The sequence below is a fragment of the Acanthochromis polyacanthus genome, chromosome 16 (genome assembly GCF_021347895.1).
Source record: "Acanthochromis polyacanthus isolate Apoly-LR-REF ecotype Palm Island chromosome 16, KAUST_Apoly_ChrSc, whole genome shotgun sequence".
NCBI lineage: Eukaryota > Metazoa > Chordata > Actinopteri > Pomacentridae > Acanthochromis > Acanthochromis polyacanthus.
The window spans coordinates 26847160-26855913 of NC_067128.1; the positions used below are offsets into that span (position 1 = coordinate 26847160).

Here is an 8754-nt window from a genome sequence, read left to right on the forward strand (position 1 = left end):
TTTTCGCATCTTTTAATTACATTTTAAGAAGTTGCAGAAGTTCAGGGACTTTTTCCCCAATAATAAATATTAATCCAATTCGTAAATTAAGAATACAAGATGCCGAGGATGATGTTTACAGCTTCCCCAAAACTTCTTTCATGTGAACTCTGTCCAAAGTTGGGGTAGCTTTCCATTAAACCAGCTCCAATTTCCTCCCTGTTACTTCAACTGAGGTAAAAGCTCTGTGCAAAGACAGAGGCTTGATGAGAATCAATGCGGTGCTGCTCAGACGTTGGCCTCTCTGTTTGGACAGAGGCAGCTTTGGCAGAAGTGAGTGGCACCATGCTCTAGTGGAGGGAGGGCATCTATGATTGCCTGTGTGATAATAGACAGAGGCCAATGTAGGAAGAGTGATGAAATAAAGGCAAGCTTCTTAAGTGATGAAAACAAAGCGAATATAATTGTACACAACAGCACCTTTTATTAGGTCTTTGCCAACAAATGCTGCATTGTGAGTGCTATGGGGAAGAAACAGACCTTTTTTTTAATCTCTTAATGACAGATATACAAACTTTAAGAGGGATTTATATATGTATGTATATATATATATATATATATATATATATATATATATATATATATATGGCATGCCTATGGCATGCCGTTTAGGAAATTATATATATAATGAAAGTCGATATATATATAATGAAACTTGATATATATATAATGAAAGTCGATATATATATAATGAAACTTGATATATATATAATGAAACTTGATATATATATAATGAAATTTGATATATATATAATGAAAGTCGATATATATATAATGAAACTTGATATATATATAATGAAAGTCGATATATATATAATGAAACTTGATATATATATAATGAAAGTCGATATATATATAATGAAACTTGATATATATATATAATGAAACTTGATATATATATATAATGAAAGTTGATATATATATAATGAAAGTCGATATATATATATAATGAAACTTGATATATATATAATGAAACTTGATATATATATATAATGAAAGTCGATATATATATAATGAAAGTTGATATATATATAATGAAAGTTGATATATATATATAATGAAAGTTGATATATATATAATGAAAGTCGGAATATAGAATGTTCAGATTTTCATTCCATCTATTCAAAGTTTCATTCCATATATTCAGACTTTTTCCTACTGAGCCCTGGAAGGACATGGCAAACAAAAACAGGAACCTTATTGGACATTTGCTCTTCAGATGAGCTCTTCTGTGATTATCTATCTGTCTTCATGGTTGTCACAGGGAACGGCGACTACGTTTGAGAAAACAGGTAATTTTTAGAGATGTTTTGATTCTGAACACTGAACGTGTTAGCATTAGCTTAGCTACTTAGCTTCGACTACATTTGCATCCCTACATAGCTTAAAGGTTAAACACATGCACCATATGTTGATGATAATGATAATATCTATGTTTATCTTTATAGCTGGTCTTAAGGCTAATTACGAGGCAGAGGTCAGCTACTGCCTGGACACATCCATGATCACGCCACTGGTGGGACACAATTGCACTGGATTTCAGCTGAAGGCTGCTGTTCTGTCCAAACTGAGACATTTTTATTGTGACATACCCTCCACTGTTGTTAGCTTTTGATTCAATAAAATTTTTTGAAATGAGGAAATCACTATTGCATGTTTCTAGTTAAATACCCTACTTTTATGATATATCACTACAGCATGCACTTTTTATATTTTCCATCAATTTCACCCAAAAGTTGAATAACTATTTGTGAGCAGTGTATGTAGACACATAATAGAAGCACATTTCAATAATATATCTGCTGCAGTAGTGCAGTTTATCTACCTAGATTGGTGTAACAGTAAAAAAAAAAAAAAAAAATATGCTACTGATGTTTCTGACTAAAATCTGCTTGAAAAGCACAACTGCTTATCTGTCAAAATGTGTGTAACAAAAGTGTGCACTGAACACTGAATAAAGTCTCTGTAGATTACAGACAAAATTTGCATCTCATCACAAATTTCTGTTTATTCACCCAAAGTGCATGGGTAAAATACAAAACAGGTGAAGTACTAAAAAAGATTTATTTTCTAGAAAAGCCAATAGTCAACAATGCAGTTTAATTCTGGGACAGTTGCTCCAGCACCGACACCATGCGTCCCATCAGTGCAACCAAGGTTTTCATTCATCTTCTGGATGTTCTGGAGCATGGCAGAGGTCACGTCTTGGTGTCTTCCGATCTGTTCCAAGAACCGTTCCTCTGACCTCTCCAGATACTGCAGAGGATCCACAGCAGCTTCCTGGTTCCCTTTTCCTGCATAAAAGCACCAAAAAGTACTAGTTGTCAGTAATTATTTTCTATTTTCATAAACACAGTTAACTTAAAGTAAATGTTCTATTTTGTGATTTTAGGATGGGTCAAAAGATAACATACTGATCATGTTGATGTCTGCATAGTCTAAACAGATCTTACTTGATTTGGTCTGTAGAGAGGAGGACGGCGTGGAGGAGCTGCAGGACGGAACCAGTAAGCTGCAGACTAGTGCTCCTGGTAACTGGACCTCATCATCCAAGGCCGACAACTAAATAAAATGAACAAGACATGCTGTTGATAGCATCTGTAATACAAATGATTTTATCCATTAACTGATTTATTGCTTTGTCCATACAATGTTAGAAAGTGTTACAAATAATACCTGTAATCATTTCCAACAGTGATAAATGCCTTGTTTTATTTTACAACAAAAAACACCAAAAGCATCTGTGTATAAGAAATCAGTGCATTGGATTTCCACATCTGCAAAGCTAGAAAATCACACATCAGAATTTTACCTTGAAATTATGAAAATAGCTGCAGATTACCAGTACTCTTTACTTCATTGTGTTAACTTGATCATTTGAATCAGTTTTTTAGACTTGTATTACTGATACGAAACATAATCAACACATAAATTAAAATGTGTTCGCAAAGAGTTCACTGGTTCTTCAAGGAAAATTTCAATGATAACCATATAGTTCAGTAATATGAATAATGGGTCATTGTGTAACAGCGTGGGAGGTTCTGAATACAGGTCTTGGACTGAAATATTGCTGCTGCTTTCCTCCGGTTTTATAAGGAGTTGTTTCATAGCTTGTTAGCTTACCAGCGGCTAACTGGCTGGCAAACAATAGTTCAACGCCAACCTCTAATCAGTGATCCGGTGTCCGGACCGCGTTAGCTGGCGGAACGTCCATAATACTGATGTGGGACTGTTGTAGCTAGCGTATTCATAGTAGGATAACAGCAGGATGTTGGAGAAATAAAACTTACCATTATCAGGATCGCTGGTCTGCATGGCAGACTCTTAGCGCATCGCACTGCTTGAATGTCTGTGTATTTCAGGCCGATTTCAAAATAAAACTCAATAAAATTCTCGTCCGGGTGAGTGTCCTTCATTGTCGCTTCGCCATACGGACATGTCCCTTCCGGGGCTCGGTAGGAAAAAAAGATTTGATATATATATAATGAAAGTTGATATATATATATATAATGAAAGTCGATATATATATATAATGAAACTTGATATATATATAATGAAAGTTGATATATATATAATGAAAGTATATATATATATATAATGAAAGTTGATATATATATAATGAAAGTCGATATATATATATAATGAAACTTGATATATATGTAATGAAACTTGATATATATATAATGAAAGTTGATATATATATAAGGAAAGTCGATATACTTTCCTTATATATATATCAACTTTCATTATATATATATCAAGTTTCATTATATATATATCGACTTTTATTATATATATATATATATCAAGTTTCATTATATATATATCGACTTTCATTATATATATATCAAGTTTCATTATATATATATCAAGTTTCATTATATATATATCGACTTTCATTATATATATATCAAGTTTCATTATATATATATCAAGTTTCATTATATATATAATTTCCTAAACGGCATGCCATACATGCCGTTTAGGAAATTATATATATAATGAAAGTCGATATATATATAATGAAACTTGATATATATATAATGAAACTTGATATATATATAATGAAACTTGATATATATATATATATATATATATATATATATATCGACTTTCATTATATATATATCGACTTTCATTATATATATATCAAGTTTCATTATATATATATCAACTTTCATTATATATATATCAAGTTTCATTATATATATATCAACTTTCATTATATATATATCGACTTTCATTATATATATATCAACTTTCATTATATATATATATCGACTTTCATTATATATATATCAACTTTCATTATATATATATCAAGTTTCATTATATATATATCAACTTTCATTATATATATATCAACTTTCATTATATATATATCAACTTTCATTATATATATATATCGACTTTCATTATATATATATCAACTTTCATTATATATATATCAAATCTTTTTTCCTACCGAGCCCCGGAAGGGACATGTCCGTATGGCGAAGCGACAATGAAGGACACTCACCCGGACGAGAATTTTATTGAGTTTTATTTTGAAATCGGCCTGAAATACACAGACATTCAAGCAGTGCGATGCGCTAAGAGTCTGCCATGCAGACCAGCGATCCTGATAATGGTAAGTTTTATTTCTCCAACATCCTGCTGTTATCCTACTATGAATACGCTAGCTACAACAGTCCCACATCAGTATTATGAACGTTCCGCCAGCTAACGCGGTCCGGACACCGGATCACTGATTAGAGGTTGGCGTTGAACTATTGTTTGCCAGCCAGTTAGCCGCTGGTAAGCTAACAAGCTATGAAACAACTCCTTATAAAACCGGAGGAAAGCAGCAGCAATATTTCAGTCCAAGACCTGTATTCAGAACCTCCCACGCTGTTACACAATGACCCATTAATCATATTACTGAACTATATGGTTATCATTGAAATTTCCCTTGAAGAACCAGTGAACTCTTTGCGAACACATTTTAATTTATGTGTTGATTATGTTTCGTATCAGTAATACAAGTCTAAAAAACTGATTGAAATGATCAAGTTAACACAATGAAGTAAAGAGTACTGGTCATCTGCAGCTATTTTCATAATTTCAAGGTGAAATTCTGATGTGTGATTTTCTAGCTTTGCAGATGTGGAAATCCAATGCACTGATTTCTTATACACAGATGCTTTTGGTGTTTTTTGTTGTAAAATAAAACAAGGCATTTATCACTGTTGGAAATTATTACAGGTATTATTTGTAACACTTTCTAACATTGTATGGACAAAGCAATAAATCAGTTAATGGATAAAATCATTTGTATTACAGATGCTATCAACAGCATGTCTTGTTCATTTTATTTAGTTGTTGGCCTTGGATGATGAGGTCCAGTTACCAGGAGCACTAGTCTGCAGCTTACTGGTTCCGTCTTGCAGCTCCTCCACGCTGTCCTCCTCTCTACAGACCAAATCAAGTAAGATCTGTTTAGACTATGCAGACATCAACATGATCAGTATGTTATCTTTTGACCCATCCTAAAATCACAAAATAGAACATTTACTTTAAGTTAACTGTGTTTATGAAAATAGAAAATAATTACTGACAACTAGTACTTTTTGGTGCTTTTATGCAGGAAAAGGGAACCAGGAAGCTGCTGTGGATCCTCTGCAGTATCTGGAGAGGTCAGAGGAACGGTTCTTGGAACAGATCGGAAGACACCAAGACGTGACCTCTGCCATGCTCCAGAACATCCAGAAGATGAATGAAAACCTTGGTTGCACTGATGGGACGCATGGTGTCGGTGCTGGAGCAACTGTCCCAGAATTAAACTGCATTGTTGACTATTGGCTTTTCTAGAAAATAAATCTTTTTTAGTACTTCACCTGTTTTGTATTTTACTCATGCACTTTGGATGAATGAACAGAAATTTGTGATGAGAGATGCAAATTTTGTCTATAATCTACAGAGACTTTATTCAGTGTTCAGTGCACACTTTTGTTACACACATTTTGACAGATAAGCAGTTGTGCTTTTCAAGCAGATTTTAGTCAGAAACATCAGTAGCATATATTGTTGTTTTTTTACTGTTACACCAATCTAGGTAGATAAACTCCACTACTGCAGCAGACATATTATTGAAATGTGCTTCTATTATGTGTCTACATACACTGCTCACAAATAGTTATTCAACTTTTGGGTGAAATTGATGGAAAATATAAAAAGTGCATGCTGTAGTGATATATCATAAAAGTAGGGTATTTAACTAGAAACATGCAATAGTGATTTCCTCATCTCAAAAAAAATTATTGAATCAAAAGCTAACAACAGTGGAGGGTATGTCACAATAAAAATGTCTCAGTTTGGACAGAACAGCAGCCTTCAGCTGAAATCCAGTACAATTGTGTCCCACCAGTGGCGTGATCATGGATGTGTCCAGGCAGCAGCTGACCTCTGCCTCGTAATTAGCCTTAAGACCAGCTATAAAGATAAACATAGATATTATCATTATCATCAACATATGGTGCATGTGTTTAACCTTTAAGCTATGTAGGGATGCAAATGTAGTCGAAGCTAAGTAGCTAAGCTAATGCTAACACGTTCAGTGTTCAGAATCAAAACATCTCTAAAAATTACCTGTTTTCTCAAACGTAGTCGCCGTTCCCTGTGACAACCATGAAGACAGATAGATAATCACAGAAGAGCTCATCTGAAGAGCAAATGTCCAATAAGGTTCCTGTTTTTGTTTGCCATGTCCTTCCAGGGCTCAGTAGGAAAAAGTCTGAATATATGGAATGAAACTTTGAATAGATGGAATGAAAATCTGAACATTCTATATTCCGACTTTCATTATATATATATCAAGTTTCATTATATATATATCAACTTTCATTATATATATATATCAACTTTCATTATATATATATCAAGTTTCATTATATATATATCGACTTTCATTATATATATATATCAACTTTCATTATATATATATCAACTTTCATTATATATATATCAAGTTTCATTATATATATATATCAATTTTCATTATATATATATCAAGTTTCATTATATATATATCGAGTTTCATTATATATATATCAAGTTTCATTATATATATAATTTCCTAAACGGCATGCCATATATATATATATATATATATATATATATATATATACATATATATATATATATATATTCAAAAACGAGGAAATGGCTGCCAAAAAGGGACAAAGTGTCCACAACCTTATAACCTAGACAGCCATATATTGATACTTTAGACTATTTTTGATCACTTTGGGTACTTCAGACTATCTTAGTTGAGGGTCATGTGAGGAGAGAGACAGGAAATGGTGGGAAAAGCAAGAAGGGCAATGACGTGCAGCAAATGATCTGGCCAGCCGGGAATCCAGCTGGGGACTCGCTGCTCAAGGCTTCAGCGCCCATGTGGGATTCTACCTAACCACTCGGCTATTCGGTCACCTTCAAAGTAGAGGTTGTTTGTCCTCACCCTCTAAATATTACCCATAGGAGCTTTAAATAAATATTTATTTATACATACGTCCAGGAACACTTTGGGGAGGTTTATCCTTTACACTAGTAAGGTCAAATTAATGAAATAGTCATTATTAAAAATCCATTTTTTTTTTTACATTGACAGCATGTCTATATGCTGTTTTTTTTTGTTGTTTTACACACACACACACACACACACACACACACACACACACACACACACACACACACACACACACACACACACTATATTTTTCACTGCATATAGCTACTGTATAGCTATAGGTAACAATGCCAGGACTGAGCATTTGCACCTTAAAACTGCAGTGTACTGATGACCATCACCAAAACATTTATTCAGATATCCAGAGCTTCATATGTAGCATCTGGGATGAAGCTTTCTATAGTCATTCTTCTTCAGATTTTTTGCAGTTTCTGGTTTGACCATGCATATCTAATTTATTTTAATATTACAACCTGCCATTTTGTAATGTAGAATGCATGTACAGTGTCTGAGGAGAGACAAAGGTGAGCTGGTGTGCTCGAAATGTAGAGGGTGTGAGTGAAGATAGAGGTGAGGGCTTCATCTAAAAACTGGCAGACTCTGTGACTCTACAACTTTGAGTTCCTCTCTTTTCTCTATTTTTAGCCCCCTCATCTGTCCTACCTTCTCCTGCCTGTGACTTGTAAATATGTGTCAATGCGCCATCTTAATGGATGTCTGAATTCATAAAATGCATCCTGACAAGTGAGGATGTACAGCTGTGTTGTTGCTCTGGTATTTACCAAGGGCCTTTCAGTACCCGCTACATGGAACTATATAAATATGTAACAATATGAATGTCATGAAAAGTTGTCTTCATTTGTGAAAATAAAATGTGTGATGAAACTTTTTGCCCTTCTGAAGCATTTTCTTCACTAAATCTGAAAACTGCTTTGCAAATTGAGCTATTATTTTTGTATTAATTAGTACCCATTTGTCCAGAATAAACTCTCTAAAATGTTTGTCTTCTACTTATTAAATAAGCTCCTGATTAGCTCATCCTGCCTGTAACTGAGTGTTTATTATGTGCTCCTGTTATGTACATGTAACCATGCACAATCACACTGTAACTGGCTGGTAAGCACACTGGATCACTAGTCAAAATGCACCGGACCAGCATGCGACATGCGGTGTGTTTCGACCAGGAGGATCATTCCCGCTGCTGATCA

The 8754-nt window shown here is 33.7% G+C and overlaps 1 long non-coding RNA gene across 1 annotated transcript; it reads left to right on the forward strand.

The window, feature by feature from the left end:
- The first annotated feature begins 4495 nt into the window (after window positions 1-4495).
- On the forward strand, window positions 4496-5914 carry LOC127537688 (uncharacterized). Its single transcript, XR_007947484.1, has 3 exons — window positions 4496-4669; window positions 5398-5506; window positions 5666-5914. It is a non-coding gene; the product is annotated as an uncharacterized LOC127537688 (long non-coding RNA).
- The last annotated feature ends 2840 nt before the right edge of the window (window positions 5915-8754 follow it).